This window comes from Anopheles stephensi, chromosome 3 (assembly GCF_013141755.1).
Source record: "Anopheles stephensi strain Indian chromosome 3, UCI_ANSTEP_V1.0, whole genome shotgun sequence".
In the NCBI taxonomy this organism is placed as follows: Eukaryota; Metazoa; Arthropoda; class Insecta; order Diptera; family Culicidae; genus Anopheles; species Anopheles stephensi.
In genome coordinates, this window is record NC_050203.1 from 4,172,425 (window position 1) to 4,195,993 (window position 23,569).

The 23,569-nt window shown below is 49.1% G+C and overlaps 1 protein-coding gene across 2 annotated transcripts in view; it reads right to left on the reverse strand.

The window, feature by feature from the left end:
* LOC118510188 (zinc finger MIZ domain-containing protein 1) overlaps positions 1-20,386 on the reverse strand; it is a 99,358-nt gene extending 78,972 nt beyond the window's left edge. For both annotated transcript variants that reach the window (XM_036051710.1, XM_036051709.1), the window contains exons 1-2: positions 20,239-20,386; positions 16,972-18,088 (exon numbers count right to left, since the gene is read on the reverse strand). The gene's annotated coding sequence lies outside the window, so the exon portion shown is untranslated. The remainder of the gene's footprint in view (positions 1-16,971; positions 18,089-20,238) is intronic.
* Between the last annotated feature and the right edge of the window lie 3,183 nt (positions 20,387-23,569).

The following is a 23,569-nucleotide window of genomic DNA, read 5'->3' on the forward strand; positions in this document are numbered from 1 at the left end:
CATTCGGGAGGGTTGCTTCTCTCGTTTGCGCTGCATCGCACATCGGTCGGGACAAGCGAGCGGCCGCATGAGCTGCCCGTTCTAATCGTAACGCTTTCTTTTTCGCGTTGTCTGTGTGTTGTTTTCCCTTTGCTTTGCTTTATTGTTTCGTCCGTAAATCATGCATCCCGTCTGATTTCGATCGACGCGAAGATGCACATGGATATGCTGGCTGAGATTTCAAACGAAGGCCTAATCTGAGCCGTTCGCTGTTGTTCGATACGGGGAGCGTGTGAATCTTGGTTTTGTGTTCCTCTGGGAGAAGCGCTTCCTGCGCATCAATTCGCAGACGGTTAAACGATAACTGATTGTCATGGAAATGGATTTGATCTCTACATTAGTATGGCAAAGTGTTAAAAAAATTCAAAATGAAATGTGTATGCTTCATTGCCGAACAGTCTAATATTCAAGTGGAATTGAACTAAAAAATAGTCGGTAGGGTAGCAAATATAAAATGGAAAAGACGAATAGAAAGGAAAAAACATTTAAAAAATCGTAAGTAAATGGAAAGCATATTTTGAGAATATCAAACAACACACATAAAAGAGTTTTCTCTTTTGAAAATAATAACAATAACAATAATAACAATGAAAATAATAAGGAAAGCAGCAGGTATAGATACTTAGAACAGAAGTAAAAAAAACATAAGTAATACAAAATAGACAAGACCATAAAACAAACCAAATATTTAAAACAGATAAGAGAAAAGAAAGAAATAACATACATTGCATTACAAAAATTACCACCAACAACAACACAAAACGAAGAAACGGATATGAACACTCAAAACCGAAGCAAAAACAAGGCTCGAAAATGAACAAAACGCCGACCGAAATTAATACGAACGTGAGTAATGTGATGTGGTCGAGCCTGGCCGAGCGAGCTTTATCCTGCCTCGGCGTGTAGCACCGTAAGCACTTCACAATGTCGCAACCAGCATGAGCCCGTGTGTGTGTGTGTGTGTGTGTGTGCATCCAATCCAAAGCCAAAGCGCAAAAGCATGGAAAAATTATATATAAAACTGAAGAAACAAAAAGACATTAACATCTTTTAGCCGGCCGAGTGGATGAACAGTGGAGAAATGAGACGAGCGGGAAAATTTTAACGACTCGCCCAACGGTATGCGGTATGGGTGAAACGGGGGGCGGACAAAGGGAGAGTATGTGCTGTTTTGAATGTCGTCCTCCACACCCCACCCAAAACACCCAAACGACACCGAAGCGCACGGACACGGGCACTTGCACACATACACCCGCGGTACTGCTGGATGCCGCTTAAGCAATCGCCATCGGGCACTGGCACTCGCTGGCCGAACGCTACTTCGCGGCAGCAGCGAATGCCACTGCTCTCCTTTTTTTTCGTATTGTGAAGGTTCGATTTCCAACGCACTGAGCTCCCTTCCCTCTCCCATCTTCTTCTTCCCAACCGGCGGGAAATCCTTTGCAAATGGTTCGGGTCAAGATGCGTACTTGCGCGAGCGGACCCAGTATCATCGTTTGACTTCATTTGCTTTAATAAATATAATTTCAACATGCCATGGCAACAGACCAACACACACACACAGGAGAGCGGTACAGAGGTCTGACATGGGGTGCAAAACGGGGCTGGCTGGCTGCCGACGAGACGAGCCGAAACGAGGGACAAATTTCCAAACGAACTCCAAACCGTATGCGAACCCACCCGGGGTGGATGATAGGGAAATAAAACGAAAATACGCAGCGAGACGCAGGCGAACGGGGGTGGCAGAAGGGCGACGAAAAATAAGGTGAAGACGAACCCTCGGAAGACATTGCGACACGGTAAAAGCAATCGGAAGACAGGCGAGAAAAAGATACAAATCGAACGCATCAGCGCGCGCGTACACGCACAGGGCGAGGTGGTTGGAGAAGTGTGTTGGGGGAATGGGAGAGTGGGAGGCGTTCGGGTTCGGGAAGGCGAAGGTGGCCCCAAGACGCGATATGAGGATCGAGCAAAAAAATTGTACGAGTGTGAGAGAGAGAGAGAGAGAGTCCTGAAGACCGAAGAAATGCTGAGAAACAGCTGCGAAAGGCAAAACAGACGGACGGATGGAAATGTAGGAAAAACTGTGGCTTAATTCAATGTGCAATGGGCAGGAAGCGAATGGGAAACCGTGAAGCCGCCGCCGTCATACTGCCACCGCTTGAGCCATTTTAATGTGTGCCGTTGTGTGTGTGAGTGAGTGTCTGTGTGTTGTTATTGCTGCTCCGAAGAAAAGAAACGAAAAAAAAGGCAAACCGTGCGCTAAAGGTACGGTTTAAGAAGACATCGCGTACCAAAAACTGGCGAAGGTGAGGCGGCTGAGGGAGTGCGGGGGGTAGGCGGGGTGGTAAGGGAAGGGAGGGCGAAAGAAAGGTGTATGGAAGAAGCAAAAGGCACAAAACACACACACTGGGTCGCCGAGTGAGTCGCACAAGATTGCGGCCCGCCGGATCGGTTCGAAGGCGAACCCGTGGAACGGGCGAAACACGAAACCCGGCATCCGGTGACGGGGGCCAACCGGGGCATGCATCGCAATGTGAAGGGAAATGCGAGTGAAAAGAGATGATAAACCGTACGGGGCGGATGGGACGGGCATGTGTGAGGAGAGGACGAGCGGAGGAAGAAAGATGAAAATGAGCTAAACGGACGAGAGTATGGGAGCGATATAACGCAAGCAGAGCCTGCACGAATGAAGAAGAACAAAACACACACACACCCAGCCAGGGAACTCGAGGGAAACCAAGAACTAGAAAGCGAACGAAAAACGATGAGAAAATATATATAAATGCTGGCGAATGCGAACACACCAAAGGGAGAGAGAGAGGGAGGGGTATGGAAGAAGGGTGTGGGCGGGAAGCGGTTGGGAGAGTCACACACAAAGAGAAAAACGGGATGGATGGATAGCGGAATCAAAAACGAAGAAAATGGGTGAAAAGTAAAACACAAAACACACGGCGGAGGTGCCGGAGGCATGGGTGGAAGAACGAACGAAGCTGAGAAGACACATGGAAATGATGATCGGATAATAAAAGTGTATAAACACTCAATACACACCCGAGTTCCGTCCACCCGGAGGAGTCTGTTCTGATTCCCAATTCGAGTGTGTGTGCGTGTGTGGTGTGTGCCGCCCCATTGGAGCACTCTGGAGCATAAAATAATGGAGAAACAAATCTCATCCTAAGGGTCACGGCGATACGGAAGATCTCTATGGTAGAATGCCGGAAGAACGTCACATTCCTGGTGGCAGTCACCCTGTAGCAGCGATATGTGAGACCCTGATCCGTTGCCGCTTAGATGGCGAAGGATCGAGAGGATCTTGCAATCGGGAAGTCGCTGGAATGCGAAGGTTCACGCGTCTCCCACGAGGTAAGCTGAAACGGAACCTCCGGGATGTCTGATTCCGGCGAGCAGTGCATTGAATGATCCAGAAACGGATCGCGCTGGAAGAGGAGTGAAAAGAGAAATGGGCAAAGCAAAAGGGACCGACAACACCAGGGAAGCCCTGAGAGCCCTGGATGGTTGGAGTTGTCTTGGGTTGTCGTGTGTGAAAAGGACACGAAGAAGAGAGGATCGTTTGTTGGCCTTTTTTTTCGGTTGGTAGCTATATCCTTAGGCAGCCGCACAACAGGATTAAGGATCGGTGGCACAAACTCCCACATGGTGGCATGATTATCACCCGATAACCATCGTTCAGAGGGTCGTTCCGGTAGGGCTTCAGCGATCGATCGAGGAGGCACTTCACTTTGATGGCTTAACGACCTTCCCCGAGCACATCGCTGACAGCTTAAGCGACCATTTACGGGATGATACAGTCAAATTTGTGTATCGAACGATTTCGAACCAAGAGCATACGCACTTCACGGTAATTGGGTTTAGGGATTTGTAAGTAGCTAATGCCGCTTGTTAAAATATGAAACTTTACGCCATTGACGTAAAACATTCATCATCTAATCAAAAGCGAACCAAACCGATGGAAAAGCTGACCAACTGAAACTGTGAAAAACACACATCCATCCACAAGCCGGGTAGGAAACAAGAGCACTAAGGAAAGCGGTACAAAATGCAGTTAATAGCGGCTCGGCTCCTTCGGCTCAGCGCTCGATCTACTTTCGTTCATGATGTAAATTCCAACCCGTGAAGGGAGAAAAAAAGGTACGAAAAAACCCCAGGCACACACACACATCTGACGATCGGAAACCCACCGCCTCTGCGCGCCCTTTGCCGGGCTGGTCGTACCCGGCGGACGTTTTCGATTTACTTTGGAATGATCTTCCGCCGTGTGTTTGGTTTGCGTTTCGATCCATTCGTCCGTCCGTCAACGGTGTCATCGCGGTGGGAGAGAGAGACAGTCACCACAGTCAAGCTTTATTTTGATGGTTTTTTGTTGTTGTTGTTGTTGTTGTGTTGTTCATGTTCAAGTGTGTGTATGCATGACGATCACGTTGGCCGCGGTGCCATGAAACGAAATGATCCAACAGCAAGAAAAAAAAAGATGAACCCTCCGGTGTGACGTCCCTCTGTGAAAGGTGTGCAAGGCGAGGAACGGGCCAGATCAACTGGCAACATTAGATCTGGTCATCTGTGGCGCAAACGTGAGACAGTGGTTGTAGCAAAGGGAACTGTTCGCCGTGAGACCTCCGGGATGGCGTCGGCCGTAAGGCGCTGGCTTGGCTGCGGAGTGGACCCAAAGTTCGAACCAGGTGAAATGTGTAACAGAGGTGGTAACAACTCCGTGTGTTGCTGCTGCATGAGAGCGAGCGCGGGTAATATACATGCGACGAAAATAATCCCCCTCCGGTGGGGGGTGGGGGGAGGTAGTGAACAAGAGCTTCCCATCTTCATTTGCTGGGGGGTGGTTTGTGGATCCTTGAATATCCTCTCCCCAACTCACGAGCGAGAGACCGAGACAAGATCCTCTCCTACAGAGTGAGAAGTTGATGATGCGTCGTGTGCGTACCTGGAGAGGAATTCTGCGTGTGAGATGTGTTGTGAGTGTTGGGCCACGCATACTTGCATCCGTGCTGTGTTGTGGTGCCGGGTTTTCTCAACACCTGCCGGCCCTCCTCCCCCCGTCCACACGTCTCGCACCCACGCGCACTCACTCGCGTTATGCGGCTTTATTCGACCAGTAAGCGACCTGTCACGAGCAATGTCATCGAAAGAGCGCGTGTGGTGGTGTGTTGAGCGCTCGAGCGTCTGTTTGTAAATATTTTCATCGATTCCGCTTCAACGCCGCATTCGGTGCGCACGCACTGTTTCCGCGTCCTTCTTAATCGCTCGTCCTCTCGTTCTGCGCGCGCTCTCATTAGCTTCTTTTTTATTTGCGCTCGCTGGTGCGTTTTGTGGCGTTTTTTTGTTGTGTTTTCGCGATCTCCTCTATGCACGATCAGCACACGATCGAGACGTGAGTTTTTTGTATAATTATTACATAAATTAGTGTTGAGGGTCACCGGCGCTCGGTTGAATAATGTTACATCACGCGTATCGCCCATTGCAATTACTTATCTGTTTATATCAAAAACGAATATTCATAGCGTAAGATAGTAGTGATCTGAAGTATGAGCTCTCCAAACGGCCTGCGAGAACCCGATCATTCTATCCTCCAACGCATTGGCAACGAACTTTGCCGTCGAACGTCTTCAGCTCGAAGCCAAACCACCTGGACGGGCGGGGCGCAGGTGACACCGAAGACGACACAGTGGTTGGGAAGGTGTGTGCGAGACGCGAACCGGACCATGGGTACGGCGCGACAAACAGCAGGGCGCAAAATGCCGTTTTTTGAGATGGATGGATGGATGGATGGCGCAAAGCGGACCAGAAAACAAGCGATAAAGAAGCGGAAACACTGAATAAAGGGGGATAAGACACAGCGCACGCATTAGGGGCACGTAAGCCGCCCGGCTCCGAAAACGAGAACGATGATGAGCCAGAGGTTTGCTGCTGATCGGCTGATGAGCTGCGGTAGCGAGCCGTGAGAGCCTGATGGGCAGAGCAATATGAAGAGTCATGGTCAAAAGGTAGTCGTCAAGAAGAACCGCAGCGTTCCACAGTAGTGGAGATTGTATGGAGATAAATATTGAGCCTAGAGTACTAGTACCAACATCAGGTATCGTAGTATCTGAGATCAATACAGTGGCGAGCTAATCATCACTCACTGATTCTTTTAGCAATTTCTAATTAAATGTTTTCAAAGTTCAGTATATCTCAGAGTACCTGTTCGAGTAGCTCATATTAATATCAATCGTGCTTCAGACACCTCCATACTGCTAGGCATCTTGTAGTATATTGAGAGCACCATCTGTAGCAGTAAGCAGACAAAGTGAGACATGTAAACATCGTGCTGGTGATTGTGGTTTGTCTTTCCGTTTTGGACTTCGATGGCCCAGACGATCCGCGACGTAGCGCTGAGGCAGGCATCGATTTCCACCCCTGTCACCTTGGACATATACTGCCCACGAGGTGACGAACATCGGCTAATATTTCATCTTTTGCCTCCAATTTTACCACCCCACGCCCCGTTCCCACCACGCCCCGTTAGTCACCCTGCGGGTCGATTCGAATCCATTCGCGCTCGTTTGCAAGTACTCGCGCACCGTTCGACTCCACCCTCAGCTTTTCCTCTGCCAGCCAAAGAGCGAGTTGTGTGTGTCTGTGTGCACGTGTGAATGCACACAAACACACAGTCATCTTCTCGTCTCGCACAATCCGTATCGTAGCAGCATTGGATGGCGCGCGGCGTTGATACAAAACAGAGGAAAAAATAAAACACTAACCACACACATAAACCAACCTCCCAAACCTCCTGCAATACGACGCGGGACGACGACGACGACGATGATAAGCGAGCGAGATGCGAGACGCGACCGGTGGATTTGTTCGCAGATCACGGTCGACGATTTTATGTGCCGCCTTCATCACACCGCCGGACCGCCCCACCACCAACCCCGCCCGCACACCCTCCTTGCTCCGCAACACCCTAACCGATCTGCGCGCTTCCGTCCTGGTTGGCGGCTCCAGTTCGCCGCTGCTCACTCTCGTCATTATCGTCTTAATCGTGCTGTGTTCGAGGCGATGCCAAAACAGACTCACCACAATCAGCGCTCGCAACCGCGAACCGAGCCACCCCGTTCGTTCCGTTACGTTTCATCCCCTCGCCACTGCGAGGGGCCACAACGAGCGTTCATGCATTCGATCGCACGGTGGAAACCACCCCGTTCACCCCAACCTCAACTCTCAAAACCCCGTCATCCCTTTGCTTCAAGTACTGGTGGCCCCACACACTCATTGGTGGCGTCGTCCATCGTCCATACACATTCACGTACAGTCGCACCGCTGTGCTGCTCTGCACCGAAGCAGCAGTCGCGCGTTTTTCGGAACCTCAGGAACTCTGGTGGAGGTACGTGCGAAATGTTGAATACGAGCGCCGTCTACGCCCCAAACCTCCACTTCCGCCCGTCCACCCTCCTGGTCAATTATGCTCACGTTCTCTCTCTCTCTCTCTCTCTGTCCCTCTACCACGCTTAGCAGAATAAATATTGATCACACTCAATCATGACGAGTAGGTTGTTCGCGTTAAGCTCGCGCCAGTCCGAGGAAGGCGCAGATAACGCATACATTCCGCGATTAGTTTTGATTATTTTAATCACGTTTTAAATAACTCATTTTTCGGTAGCGTTGCAATCTACAAAACCCCCCCTATCATCGGTCCTTATAACCAGACCAAATTGAAAGCATGATGCGGTTCTAAGGTCGATGGTGAAGAATTTCAATCTGCAGTAATTTAGAGCACATTTTGAAAGAAGCCATTTTTCAACGAATATTGCCTTCGAACTTTCATTTTCAAACGGAGAGAGAGAGCGCGAGAGAGGGTCTATTGGGAATCAGCAAGCGATTTAAGATACAAATTACGCTCTCTCCGATCATGTATCGATTTAGCCGAGAGGGTATAGTGAAGGATTCCACCCCAATAGATAACGGATCAAATCTTGATGGTAATCACGGGCAGAAATTTTACGGTGCTTTGTAAGAACATAATATCCGGCATTTATAGAAAATTAATCATGGCGTGTTATTAGTGTATTAAAATAATTCAATAATAAACATATAAATAATGATGACTACAACTCTATCACATTCTCCTGATAAGAAATCGCTCGTCATTTTCTTCGGGTACATATAAATGTCGCCATCACATCCCTCGGACCGTTGGGGAGGGACAGGTCTCGTTCTCTTGATCTTGTTGAAAGACGACGACGGGGTGTGGGTCTCTTCTGCTCTGTTGTCCCCGTTGCTATGCGACCTGCTAATTAGAGATAAACCCAGATTCCGGGTGGCGCGCAAATTTTACGTTTTACTGCAGCGCCTTGCCAACAAAACACGCTGCATGTTCTTCTTTTCGCGATCACAGCGACACCGAGCTTGTCTCGCTGTTCTGTATCACTGACGTTCGCCGACGTTGAATTATCGGAGTGCGAGAGGACGTCATCATTGGCTGCATCGGACATCACGAGACGAGATGGACGGGACCGAGTGGTGTAGTGTGTGAGGTGGGTATTGCCTTCAGCTTCCTAATCGATCGTAAAGCAAACCACACATCTAACACATCTGCTCGCCACACACCCAGCTGGGTCACTTTGCCGTGCGCTTAGTAGTTCGACACAAGGTTTTTAGTCGAACGTTCAAGAGTGTGTACATACTATAGTTTGTCGCCTTTTTCCACCCCATTCTTTTTGTTGTGTTTATGCCCCGCTCGCGAGGTCATGCTGTGGCGAGATGCTTATCAGCAGCTACCCGCGGTTCGCTACCGTTTTCTGCGTGTGTGTGCGCGCCCGATTGGAAGAAACTCTGTGCTCACTTTGCGTTAAAGCACACGATCGAGTGACATTTTTTGTTTTGCTGCTGCTGCTGCTACAATTGGCTGCTACTGTTTCTTTGTCTCGAACTATCGTTTCCATTCGATTGTCCATTGGCGGACGAAGGTGATAATGAGCAGCGTTCCAATTGAAGAGGTTATTTCCTAACCGTCCTAACGTGGTCTAGGCAAGGACATCGGTTAAGCTGAGAGGTAACAACAAAAAAGCAGCGCGAGCGGCTTTGACGTTTCATCCGACACCGACAAATACCTATCGCCTTTCGAACGATCGCATCCCGGCCCGGCTTCGCACTCCATTTTGGAAGGTGTCAATTTATTCCAATGACATTTTGTTGCATATTATTCCCAGTTCCCCCGAAAAAGAACGCTAAAACCTCCCCCGAAATGCCTGGCGCGGAACACAAATCGGTGACAAGGCCGTCGAATATTCGGTCGAAAACTTCAGATAACAAGGTACAAGAGTCACAGGAACTAGATTAGAGACTAGAGTGAGCTATCACTGTCTTTGGCGTCCCCACAGCTCCTTCCAATCACGTCAATGAGCGATTTTATCGCCTGTCATCATTGCTGCTTGTTGGGGTGGATGATTGATATACGCCTGGTGGCTTGTTTGCTAGCTTACGCACAACCGTCCCTACGCTGAGACAAATGCAGGTAAACTGTGCGAATTCTTTTCCCAGGGATAAATATTACCCACCACCAATCGACAGGCGCCCGGGGTGTGGTGGTTTCGCAGAACCGTTCGCATTCAAGAGAATGTCTGCCCGGTACGGTATCCCCCTGTAGCTCTTGTTGAAGCTCACAGATCGTCCATGAAAACGAGCATGAAAACACGCGAATTTGACCAATTCGCCGACCGATCGCTAATGGTAGCGGTGGCAATTCGTTTCTCCTCTTGGTGTTTGTGTGCCTCGCGTCGCGATCGCTTTTTATGATGTTCCGGCGAGACGTTCGGTGCATTAATAGGACAACCTGCAACGCTGCAGTCGATCGTCAGAATACGCATGGAATAATGCAAAGATCTCGCGCTGAAACAACAAAGCCTGCATCAACACCACCAAAAGCGCCCGATCGATGCAGCTCATGCATCGCTGTTTCATGCATGCAGTAGAATTAAATAATAAAAAAAGGTATCGCAAAAAACAAACCCCGGCAACAGACACGAAAACCGACTGGGATTTTCGTTACCTTTTTTTGCTGCTGCACTTCCTTCCATTCGTAGTTCCCAATGAGGAGACGTGCGAGCAGTCTGTAGCTGTCGGTAATAAAAAAATAAAAAAATAAACACACACAGACAGCAGAGGGACAGATAAAACCCGGTTACCAGCGTCGAACCGGCCAGGCACGGGGCGAGGCCATCGATCGTGCCCTGGGACAGCAACCGGGCGGGAGGAATAAAACGGAGAAAATTAATAATTTGTCTCGGGTATAAAATGCATCTTCCCGTGTCTGACTGGCCGAAGGAAACCTCACAGCAACTCACTGGCTCCAAAACTAAGAGCTTAAAGGGCATAGGATTGGCGATGCCACAGGACGTTAAAGACCCCATGCCATACCCGATGCACCCAACGCAGCGTTCGGTGAAGGTAAACACCGAGCTCGACGACAAACAGTGGAAACTATACACACTGACAGAAATAAAATAAGAGGCAAAAGCGTTGAGATAAAAGCTAAGCGAAAGAAATGTTAAAACATATATATGTGTAAGCGAGTGTGTGCCGTCCTCTATATCGCTCTCGGGGCTCTTATCCCAATCGCTCAACATTCCGCCATGCAACTACAAAACGCAACGTAAACGCAAACGACAAAACATGATCGAAGGATGACAGAGCCGGGGCGAAGGATCACGATGGAAAGGATCCGGCCGTGGGAGAGGAAGATCGTTATGAGAAGGACAAGACAACGACGGCTCACACACCACCGGCCACAAACGATGGGCTGCCATCGGGGGTTTGGCTTCATCTTTCGCATAAAACCAGCAAGCCCGAGATGCCCGAGCACAAATCCAAACCCGACAACGGTACGGGAGATAAAGGTGGTGACGATGAGATAGGTCAATTGTTGGGACGAAGAAGCATGGTAGCAAATGAAAGCTTGCTTGCAGCAGCATGAAGCAGACGCACCTCGACGGAGACGAAGAGGATGGAAAATTACTTTTAGCGGGAAGAGCATCAGGATGGTGAAAGAATTCTGACTGAAAACAATTTTGGGCGAGAACTTTAAACTGATGTTGGATATACTGAATGACTAATGGATAGTATCTATCTATACTGTTCTAATAATCAATTTCGATACCTGGAAACAAATAAGCCTACAAAATGTCTAACAACGAACCCTACCTTCGGCAAAGATCGTTAGATTTCACAAACACACAGATGTCAGCAGCTACTAATTTGCCCCATATCGACACCTGTCATCTGTCAAAAAGCGGCAACGCTGACTGGTCGCCGAGGCGCTAGCTAGTACATTCCAGACGGTACGAAACAGATCGAAACAGGCGAGCGACTTGAGCGCGTGTTCCATTAATGGAGTTATGCAAAATAAATTGCATTGCACACCTTTCGATACGACTTGACAACGGCAAACCGTTGTACTAATTCACGCATTCCCCACCTGACGGCGAGAGGTTAGCCACTCGCCCTCTTGAGCAATTGTATTGTGCTTGAACCTGTCCTGTTTGAAGTTGGCGCCATTAGCCTTAACCGAAGCACCGCCAGCAAGTCGCCGGTACGCTGTGTGAAGAAGTTGTCCTACAGCACTCCTTAAAAGTCCAAAGACGTACCCTCCGGTTGGGAACGATCCCATCGTGTTAACGAGTAATTAAATTATCAAAACACGATCATCAGCCGGAATCCGCCAGACATCCGCACCTAACGACGTCGTAACGCCCGGAAGTACCCTCTGGAAGTAGATCACAGCTCGGGAGAGAGCATCGAGTTGTCTATTCCGGTGACCATCCGGTTGACGGTTAGCCGCTGACAGCGACATTTCGCGCACGCGGTATACGATCGTCATCGTTGCGTTGTGCTGAGCGTGAGGTTTGGCTACCGTTGTCAATCATTCGTATCCGGCCCTGCAGGGCGGGTGCAAAACGGAAGACTTTTGGGAGATGACGGTTGACGGAAGACGAGGGTCGTACTGCATCGAGCACTACTACCACCATCTAGAGTTAGTTCGGGTGTAGTGCAGAGTGCGGTAGGGTTTTCCAATCGCCCAACGAGCAGCATGACTTTACTGGCAAGCCTGGATGTACGGTACATGATGGAAGTGACCGGCAAAATAGTAGTGACTCTATGAGAGGGCCAGGGCCATCGACGGTAACAGGGACGGAAAATGTGAACCGAAGTGCGAGTCGCCGAATGTGTATGTGTGTGTGTGTGCACGCATTTATAGCCAAAGGTGGGACACGTACGTCAAGCCATGCACACCGACACTGGATGTGGAAAAAGATGGAATAAATATCGCCTCTCGAACGCTCCGGACTCGGTTGGCAATGAAGGTTCGAAATCGATGCATTTCATTGCACGCGGTGCGCAGCTCGCGGCGAGCGATGGACGGATGGGCGAATGGGACGGGAGGGCGGCTGGCTGTTGCGGAACTGTGTTGCAGTTGCATCGCGAATCGCATGATCGAACCCGTACCGCACACTGGCACTGGCCCTGCACACACGGACTGCACAACAAACTTGTCTGACGGAAGGGGTCTCTCCACGGTGCACAGTCGAGCATCAGCGCAGATGGACGAGGCCCTCAGCTATTGGAAGGTTGGTAGGCATCGGCTGCACCGGTGCAGGGTGGCAGGAAAACTGCAATGCAAATCGTTTACCCCGTTGCATTTTCTCTCGCACTCGCTCTCTCTCTCTCTCTCTCGTTCTTCCTCGCACCCCGTTGTTGCTGTTGCTCTCCTTGCACTACAACACTACACCGCTTTATGTATATGTGCTCTCGCCGCGAATGGTGGCCGATCGATGATTTTAAGCAACAATGCTACGGCGGCGCGTGTTGCGGCGACAGTTGTGGCGTGTTTCCCCGGGGTTCAATCTCTTGCGACTGTTCGCGATTGTCTTGCTCGCTTCTTCTTCCACCCCGTTGTACAACAACGCGAGGCGTACTCGGGGCTGCTTTATTATTGTCTGTGCATGAAGATTCCGCCCGCGACAGCAGCATCAGACCGCTCGAAGTGTAAGGTTCCCCCCTGCTACACCTTCTCCCTACGTCCCGCCTGCGTCCCGTCTCGTCCAATCGCTTGGCAGGTTTTTTTTTCGAGTCGCGCGACCTCAAAAATAATAGCATCTCCGAGCAAAGCTGACACGATGATGATTTCTGCTCGCTAGCAGAAAACAGGGACGCGTTATGCGCACGGTTAGGAGGCACCGGGAGACTGGGGATCGCTGTGCTATAAAATGTCCAAGCAAACAAAATGCTGTAGCGAATGCTGAACTCCAAACAACTGGGAGGCACCGAGGTACAAGGGTTGTACAAGAATGTCAACCCGTCTACTACCCAGGAAGGGGGGGGGGGGGGGGGGTTGATGCGGTGCGCCGCACACAGTGGTAATGCATAACAAAGGCCAAAGCGTACGACTACGAAACAAAACTATGGAGAAACATTAGATATTGTGTATGTGTGTGTATCTCTGTAGCTCTCCCAGACCCCAAAGATATGAAAGAAAAGTCTCCCAGAGCTCGACGCAACAATCGGAATGGATCAATGGACCGAGAGGAGAAGCATGTGATCCGTGTGATGTTGTCAGGCGGCCGATTTGCGAGATGTTTCCATTACGGAACGACTCCAGCATGCGGGCGTGGTGCGAAGAAAACGCGGACGGGCGGACTTTCTTCCGGTGCCGGACCATTTCCGACAGATGGAGAAGGTAAAAGGTTAGAAAGCGGGATCAATATTTGAAGATGAAGTTCGGGAAAAACCTCTCCATAGAGTCGTGTACCGTGACAGTACTAAAATTAGAGGAATTCCCCACTATTGGGTCCTCAGTTCTACGATATAGTTCAGAGAATAAAATAAATCAGAGTTGAGATACACAGCAAAGGGACTAAAAATTGGAATAATATGTATTCGCAGTGTCCTCAATTTTCGTAGAATTCGAACCGTCTAAACGACCTTAACGACTTCTCTTAGTAATAGCTGCCGGTGTCAAACAAATTTCTTACCCAATCGATTAGTTACATTTTAGAGCTGGATCTAGAGCACGAGATGCTCCAAATTCCAGTGAAGAATTTTGACATTCGGCATTTCTTCCGGCAGCCGTATGCAGTAGTGCAACCCTCTGCAGTCTGCCCACAGTCTGTTTGTTTGTCTTTTATTCACCTCATTGAACGTAAATGCGTGTTTTCGTTTGTTTTTTTTTGCTCTCTCTCTCTCTCTCTCTCTCTCTCGTGAGTGCCTTGTTAATTTGTGTAATGGAGTTAGGTTCTGCTTGTTTTTTTTGGAGTTCTGTGGTGCGATCGTTCGAATGACCCTGTTCGAATGGTCGAATGTTGCGCACCGTTGCGCGCTGCCCTTTCGCAACGCACGCTGTTTCCTCCTCGCACGGAAAGACGAACACACAGCCACACAGCTACACACACACGCGCGCTGACAGTCAGCCGCACATCGCGCCGTGCTGACATTAATCAAGCAAACACTTGTGGCAACACACATCGCCCAGTGGCGGCAATTGTCGCATGGTATGGAAGCGGTCGAGTGCGTCCGTGGCGTTTTACTCAACTTCTTGCCACTGCGGCCGCGTGCCCGCTATATGCCCGCCCAGCGTTTACTAGGACGCGCCATCCCGCTGGGTTTGGTGTGTTTACCCTCGGATCGGGTGTTTTTCTTTTCGAATTTGAAACACAGAAGAGCGACTACCGCCCGACCCGCTTCTCGTTGGCAGTGCCGTTCGGCGAGAGGCAGAAGTTCCCGCTGAGGAGTTGAAAGACCGAAAGCAAGCGCGGTACGATCGATCGATCAGGCCCGATACAGGTGCGATACAGGATGATAGGTAAATTGAGGTTATATCATTTTAGGTTGCGTCTCCGGTTACGACGAGGGCGGCATCCCCAGCAGATCTTACCCAGAGCTCCAACCCAAGCGGAGAGCAAGAACTTGGGGCAGCTGGATAAATTATTGGAACGAGTGTAAACAGTGTTACTAACAACTAGCCTCACTTGAAGAAACAAAAAACCCCAACAACGCTGGTAGTATCCATCAACTTCAAAATGCCTACAACGTTTGATACGATGAATTACGACACTTCTTGGGAAAAATCGCACACTACGATCCGGTTTGCAACCCTCACCCCATTTAGAGTGCCGGACGAGGTTTGTTTGATTTATCAGTAAATAAATGCTCGCACGAGGTCCGCTTCGATTCCGCCCCGTTATCAATCGGAATAATAGCAACGCCATGGACATTTCTTCCCTGACTTGCAAGAATTGGCTTTTGCTGCTGCTCACCAATGACTTGCGCGTAACGCTTGGTACCTCGGGAGCTACAAACGTCTTGTACAGGTGTGTTACAGGATCTTTAGAAATGCGTCACAGATGCTAACCGTCCCAAAAATGCTGGATGTCCAGCTGGATGAAAAAAAAAACTCCTTAGACTCCTCCACAAACCAGCCTTTTATAATATAGCCATTCTCCTCTACTCCACCACTGCTGCGAACGGTCGTAATCGATCCTTTTGGACCAATTCTACCAAGCCGGCAGAGAGACCCAAATAAATTACCGGAAAGCTATCCCTCCTTCTGGAGAAGTACCATCTTGAGGATGGTGATGATCGGTTTCGAACTTCAATACCACCCGAGAGTACCCATTTGGCTACGGATGTCGCTCTCGTTCTCGTTAGAGACGACCGTGGTGTGTTTGATGTTTTAAGGTTTTGCTTTCGCATTATGTGTCTTGCGTGTCTTCTCTTCCCGGGAAAAAAAAAACATTCCCTCATTTCATGCTGGCATTGCACACCACCGGTTCCAGCAGTTCTTTCGGTGCTTTCGTTTCCTTCGTACTTTTGACGATTTCAATTACTTTGCCGCCGTTTGTGGCAAACAGAGAGCGCATGAGAGTGATACAGAAGGAAACCACAACACCGGCCCCGGACGACCCGCCGCAGTTTTTCCCCCTTCCAGCGAAAGGACACATTTGGGCACCGGACAGAAAAAAGGACCTTTTTTTTCGTTCTCCTCTTTGACTGTCGCGCTCGGTTCGGGAGTCGGCCGTCCCTGTCTCTGTCGCCATCACACCAATCATCGAGGGACTCGACAAATCAACAGCTGGATCGAACGAAGTTGCTGCTACTCGGCAGTACCTTCCAAGGATTCGAGACTCCGGGTGTGGTCGGGGTCGTACGCACCGTGCGAGGAGGGCACATTCACATTATACCCCTCGATGTATTGTGTGCATGCGTACCCTGTGCGGAGTGAGAATTCAATAATCCCAGGGTCCACAAGATAAAGGAGCGCTGGAACAGAAATAAAATAATAACACAATATAGAAGGCCAAACAGGACGAATCGTTCCGTCAAAGCGAAACACTCGACAGGAAGCCCCGGGTGTAAAACGGCGAAGAAAACATATGTAGACGGAATCGGATGTAACACACACGCACACCATTCGAAATCCTGGTGCGCAAATGTGTGAGTGCTTCCGTCATCATCCAGTACACAGTCGTCATTATACCGTCATCATTATCGGCGGCTGGATTTTGTTTTTCCGTTTTGGGCAAACGAAAAAAAAGGGTACTCGGGAGTGTGTGTAAGCGGAAAAGGCGGCCACTGGAAAGCCTGCTGTCAACGCACACCACATTGCGCCGTGTGGCTGTGTGGATGTGCACACACACACACACACAACGTGAGTGTTTCGTACCCTTTTGGAAAAAGGTCCCCCGTGAACGAGGGATGCGGTTTATTTCGTCCACTTTATGGGACAATTATTTAATGACAATTGGCTTCATGGCGGTAGACAAAGTAGCCATCGTTTACGAATGTTTTTGTTTTTCTAAGCTGTCAAAATGATCCTGCTGTCAAATTGTAATGGTACTAATTATTGATTGTAGATGGTGCGATCGTTACCTTTAGCCTAGCTGTTGTTCCTGTGAGCTCTGTTTCCGGTTCCTCTCGACTGCTTCCGTTGCGTCTGCAGTGCTGTGCTGTCTCTGTCCAGTCTCCCTTTTGCCCACTTGCTCTCGTTCTTTCTTCCTCTTTACCGGTTCTTCTTCTTCTTCTTCTGTTTCAACCGTTTACAGCTGTTCCGCTGACCTATGTTTGGATGCGATCGTACCGCCTGCAGCAGCACACGACCAAATGCACTCAAACACACATACACGACAGCAGCCTTCACAGGACACACTTACAGCACAGTGAGCTAGATCTGTGGCACTCTTTCCAGTGTGACATATGCACACACACGCAAACACGCACATAAATACGCACAAGCACGCACTTACTTTTACATAGGAGCACGCACAAACGCACTGCCTCACATTCACTCGCTCTATCTCTTTCTCTCTCGCTTTCTCTCTGTCGCTCACTTTGGTGAGCAAGGTTAGGGCGCTTTCTTCGCCAACACCGGATCTACTTATTGCACTTCCTAGTGCGCTTGTGACACTTGCAAAAACACACACTCATCTATACACGCACGCACCAACACAATCACTGTATAATGCACACACCAGAGATCAGCGGAAAACAGTAATCACAACGGCCACTTCACTTTCCTTTGATTTTCTTTCTGTTTGCACTCGCCCACGAATATTCTCACCCAAAAGCGTAACTGCAGTGGAATAGATCACTCTAGGAAGTAGTGCCTCGTACGCTCCTTCCGGCCATCCGGCCCGATGCGTCACACATTTTTCTGTTTTGTTTAGTAATCAGCAGCGTCAAGGCTGCGGCTGTCACCCAATCAACAAAATACGGCTCAACCTACTAGCAGTGTGACGCTTCCTGCTGCTACCCGTTTAACATTCGGCACTCGGTGCACTTGTCCAGAGCACTGTGTCTGTGTGAGTAGTGGGGGTGAACTCAATAGTTTTGCCTGTTAGAAGAGTCTCGTACTCCTTCCAGTAGCGTTTGGTGGTACCGATTTTCGGAGTCCTGCACGGTACGCCTCAACCAGGTAACGACGCGTTTCCGACGTTTCGGTAGTTCTGCAACTTTACACCTCGTAGTGTGCGTGTGTGGTGTGTGCCTTCTGAAAAAGGTAAACCATAAAGGGAAACACGATTTGTGTCAGTGAATTGTGCTTCGGTTCTCGTGGGTAAGACCGTACGCCGGGTACGGTGAGGCGAGATTAGTTCCGAAATGCGCTACCGCTGCAAAATTTGCCCAGAAGTAGAACGCGCTGGTAGAAGCCGCGATATGTGACCTCCTATTCGAGTCGCTCCACCGTATTTTTTTTTTTTGCATGAAATAAACAAAAACGCGTATCTCTACTCCCTTTGCTTTCCCTGTTTCGTTGGCCGGCACGTTGTACTCTGTCTTCAGGTCCATATGGTATGTCGATGGTACCCCTCCCTACTACTCCCTGACTACACCTTGAGCATAAAGCTCGCACAACACACGATAATGAACGGTATGTCACCAGCAACTACCGCTTGGACTTGGACGGTGTGGTCCGAGGGACACCAGGGAGCGAGAGAACGGCACACAACGATATCCATCCGGGAAACCACTTGCTACCTCACAGCTGATAAAGCATGGCATGGCAGAAACGTGATGGTGGTGGTGGTGGTGGCTGTGGCGATGGTGAATAGAGACGCACACCGGAGCGCCATTGGAACAACGGCACGGCGAGCCTCGAGAAAAGGTAAATCCCCCCAGAAGGTCGAGCAAAAAACTGGATAAACAGCGCAAAAAAAGACGCCACATCGTTTTGCACTTTGACAGCTTACGTTTGACAGTTGCAAAAACAAAAAATCGTAGTAGGCACTCGTGCGTAAAAAATCACCATCACCAACACCGTGCAGTAGTAGTTCGGCAGCAGTAGTGGCAGATTAGTGTAAGTATTGGTGGGATTTTGATTTTGTGGCCATCCCCTGCTCAAAGTTTAACTTCCTTTGGTTTTTGCCCGAGTAAATGATGGTGACGTTTATTTGAGTACTATTTGGTGAGGCTTTTTATCCATCCATATGACACACGACCTCGCTCGCTTCGTTCCGTTCCGATGGGAAACCGTGTGGAGGAGTGTGTGTTGTTGTGTGTGTTTTTTTCGCTGCACATTTGCCTTCTTTAGTTGGTGACGGGAGGGTCAACGCTAAAGCGAGTCGGTTAGTGCTGGGTAGTTGACGATCGGCCTCATGCGTGTGCCGTTCCGCCCGTATTCCAGCTCCCAACGAGCGCGAGTTGATAATAATCACTCGAGTACACGTGCGTTCGGAGCTCGATCGGTGAAGGTTACACGTTTCTACCCAGCCAGCCAATGTTTATGGCCGCGTGAGAATATATCCACGTATGTGTGTGTGTCTGTGCTTGTGTGCACACGTTGATTTGGGTGCATATTGCAGTTTATCAGTTTTCGCTTCAATCACACCCGGTACACAACCGAACTAATCGAGCTGTATCTAAAACCTATGTTGTAAAGCCTTTTCTAAAGAAAAATATGCACCCAAACACGCAGCCACAGGCGCACACACACGCACAAGTGCTAGTACACCCGCGCCACAGCAGCTGTCAAAAAGCGCGTCAAACGTGAAACGAAACGCGTTACGCGGCCCTGATACGGCCTGATAACAACAAAACACAATCTTTCGTCTTCGTCGTGGACGTTCCCGGCTTGTCCCTCGGATGGAATGTTTCTTGAAGGGTGTACTGTTGGTTTGGTCAGCTTGTACCGAATTGTGTGATTCACTTATTGGTTTGAGTTTTAAACACGTTTTAAGTGCACAAAGTCTCTGATGATAAAGCTGATTTTGGGACAGTTTGTAACGCAACACAGCACAGATTTTCATATTTTCTTGATGTACCTCTCCTGCAACACCGTTTATACCACAAATCACCAGTATGCTTAAAATCCAGCGTTTTCCCTAATTATTTAAATACGGGACACTAATCCGATTTGAACAGTTCATCATGGACACCACTTGCTTGTTGTTTCACACTGTGTCCTGCTTGTGAGCCTTATTAGTAACTTCTTAAACACTTGCCACCTTATCAATCGTTCCGAACGTTTTTTATCCAAAAAAGTTTTGAAACTTAAATTTAACCGCTTCCTTATTTAACACAAAAAAAGCACCCAAAAGTCCACCACGGGTAATGCGTAAAATTGTATTTTCCACCAAGTTCCAACGAAACGGGCTCAGGCAAAAACCGGGACAGACACAATCACGTCGAAAAATCACGTACCTCTTCAGGCGAACGCGTCGTGCGACAAAAACACGGAGCAGCGTCACGGACGATCCGTTCCGTGCCGTTCAGTAGGAGAAAAACAAGAAACTAAAAACCTGGCGATGGGCGCCCGCAGTTCCAAACCCAGCACGCATCGCATCGGCTTCAGTGCTCGCGGGTTCGGCTGCCGCTCGGCTGATGCTCGGGTGCCGAGAGTGCCTGCCGTGGTGCGCTCGCGCCTGCAATTCACATTGCGTACGCGCTTGCCGGGCAGTGGGTGCGAGCGAGAAGGATGGAACTCACTGAGGATGCCCTTGTTCGGTTGCTCTTCACCACGGGTAAGATTCGCACAACGGGCCAGCAGGGCAATTTAAATGGTCAATGTGGTGGGCCACGGCACGGCCACCCGAAGGTGTACACATTTGACACGTTTGATTGTACATTGTTTGGCGTCAGTTTTGCCGTTGTTGAACAACGTTTATCGAGATAAAGGAAGCTAATGATCCATATTGATCCCACCCAGCTAAATCAATAGATTTGTGAAGAAAAAGTATAAAATACCGAGAATTTCATGACCACAAGTACGCGCAAACCGTGCCCGATGATTAAATTTTTAAATCACTCACACACCAGCGAGCGAGCAGGATGGACTGTATTTTGCACAATGTTTACGCTCTCTCTTTCTCTCTCGCTACCCTGCTAATGGGCTTTGAGGACGCTCGCGCGTATAGATGGGAATATGATATTGGTGCGATTTCGTTTCCCGCGTCCTACGAACCAATATTGAAACGATCTGCCTCGGCAAATGAGTGAGCGCGTGAGATAAAGAGCGAACGGAGGGCACCGAATGCGTGCGAGTGAGCAGGCAAACGAAAACTTATCGTGCTGTGGTGTACGAATTGATAAGTTTATTGCGGGTGGGGTTAGGGTTTGAGTGTGGAAGCGGATGCAGGAGCAATCTTGTTGAAAATCTTGTCAACTTGCAATTTTATTAAATCATGCCTATATCTCGTTTTGTCAACAAACAAATGGAATGGTTCGGTAAACAATAAGAAGTCATTAGTGCAATTTGAAGTGATACTGTTTAACAATTAACAACCACTTAAAACTTTGCTACACGTCCAACAGTTTTCCTATTGAGCATTTCTGTTTCCCGGAAAACAACACTACATAATACCGATGGCCCCTTTTTCGATCAATCAATCAATTTCATCACCTATATACAAACATCATACATCGGGCACTGTATACTCAATTAGCTTCAGCCTTTAAGATAGAATTCCTGCTCTCGTATCCCTCGTGTCAAAATTCCTTTCACTTCATTTCCCATCTTTGCGCTCTTTGCACCTCTCGCGCGGAATGTAGCAATGTAGCTCGCTCCGAAGGAAAATGCTCGAAAGGCACTCCGAACTCACGACACGTCAAACATGCAGCGAGGAGAGTCCCGCGTGAGGTCGGCATTTTCCGCTTCCGTTTTCCGACCGGAGTTCTTCGGAGCGGGTGGAGCCCTCCCGGAGGGCAATGGGGCTGGGTTGGGGAAACCGATTGAATCTCGTGTGGCAGGGTTTTGTATTGAGCCGTGTCGACGACTCCCACCACCCCAGCGGGAGCAGCCAAATCGAAATGTAATTGGTTCATTTTCCTCCACGAAGATCCTGTTTCATCCGGCAAACCGGGTGGCCTTGAATTATTTCGTCCCCCCCGAAGTTGAATAGGGCATTTTTAATGAGCTAAAGATGAAGTAAAAACAAAAGCTAATTATTCCTTTGCCAGGTGACGTAAAATATTGAGTTGTGGGTGTGGGACAAATGTTGTGAGCAGCGGGCGTTTGAGTTACATCAATTGTTGGGGGGAAAATGAAGTTATCCGAGAACCGATTTAAATCTGGAATGTTTACAAACAGAAACTCCTGCTTTTTAAACCAAAACCCGCTGCCCGATAGTGTATCAATTACGCGCAAAGTGAGCTCTAGTGTCTTTTGATTCGATTACAATCGAACGCAACGGATTGAGCATCCCGATGATGTTAATGTAAACAAAAATAATAAACACAATTTCCATCTAGATCGGTAGATCCGTCCCAGAAAAACCCCTCCCGCAGAACAAAAAGGATGATCGCAGTGGGCGAGCCTGCTGCAAAGGGAGATGGGAATGGAAAACGCGTCGCCTACTTATGCTCGCTATGCTTCCCGTGACCGCGCCCGCTCACTTACACCCAAGTGGTGGTTTGGTGTTCCCCGTTTACACAGAAGCGTCGGCGTGACGACTGCAAAAAGCTATGTGTAGTGTTGCCACATGGGTTGCCAAAGGGAGTCGGCCGAGGAGGAGAGACACTCAGGGAGCTGCGACAGGAAGGTCGGTGACGCGCAAACATAACCAAACGAACGAGTCAACCAGCCAGTCAGCCAGCCAGTCGGCTAGAGAGGGAGAGGAAGCGTGAAGGAGAGCGAGGCAAGCTCGGTAGCGTGAAACACATGCGTGAGTAGAATAAAATCATCTGAACGACAGCGCCAAGAGTCGTTTTCGGCAAGGGTTCGTCGTCTGCTGAGATAACACCACAAATGCATGACAGACGCGTGAGTGAGCGAGAGAGAATCGAAAAAGGATCTCACCCAACTCGGAAGGAAGCACTCATCGACGATGCAAAACGTGTGGAAAGCAAGCGACCAAGTCGGAGGTCGGAAAAATCAGGAAAAATTCATTCATCACTCTCCATCCCACTTCGAACTGGTTCGAGTTCCTTTCTCTATCACACCACCGTGTGACAGTTGACCCAAGATGAGAATGAGCAAAAGAGAGAGGGAGAGAGAGAGCGCTTAACAGCGTGAGATGAGTGCCTGAATAGGGGAGAAATACTATCATCAATGTCAAATACGTTCGGTGCTCACACCCCGAACAGACACAAGCAGGGGTCGCATTTTTGTTGCTTTATTCCGGTCTCCGGTTGTGTTATGTGCGTTTCGCTTATTCGTGCGGGTCGATAAAAGGCTACCGATGTGTGTGTTTGTGTGTTTGTGTGTGAGTGCTGCTGGCTGTATCAGCAGACAACAACACACTTCGATATGTTACAGCGTCAAAAACGGGCAAGAAGCATATCGTGCTACTCACGGTGTGTGCGAGTAGATCGTGGAATCACGTTTGCGAAGATGCGCAACAGTGAGCGTGCGTGAGCGAAAGGGAAGATCCGGGAGCGAGAAAGGAAGCAAAGGTGGTTTGGAAAAATATTTGTTGTCTGTTTTAACTTCTGCTGCTCCGTATAGCACTTCTCGTTAGGGCGGGGAAATGTGGCGGAAGAGGGTGCTCGGGGAGGGTAAGCATGAGGGCACATTTCATTGAGCGAGAACAAATAG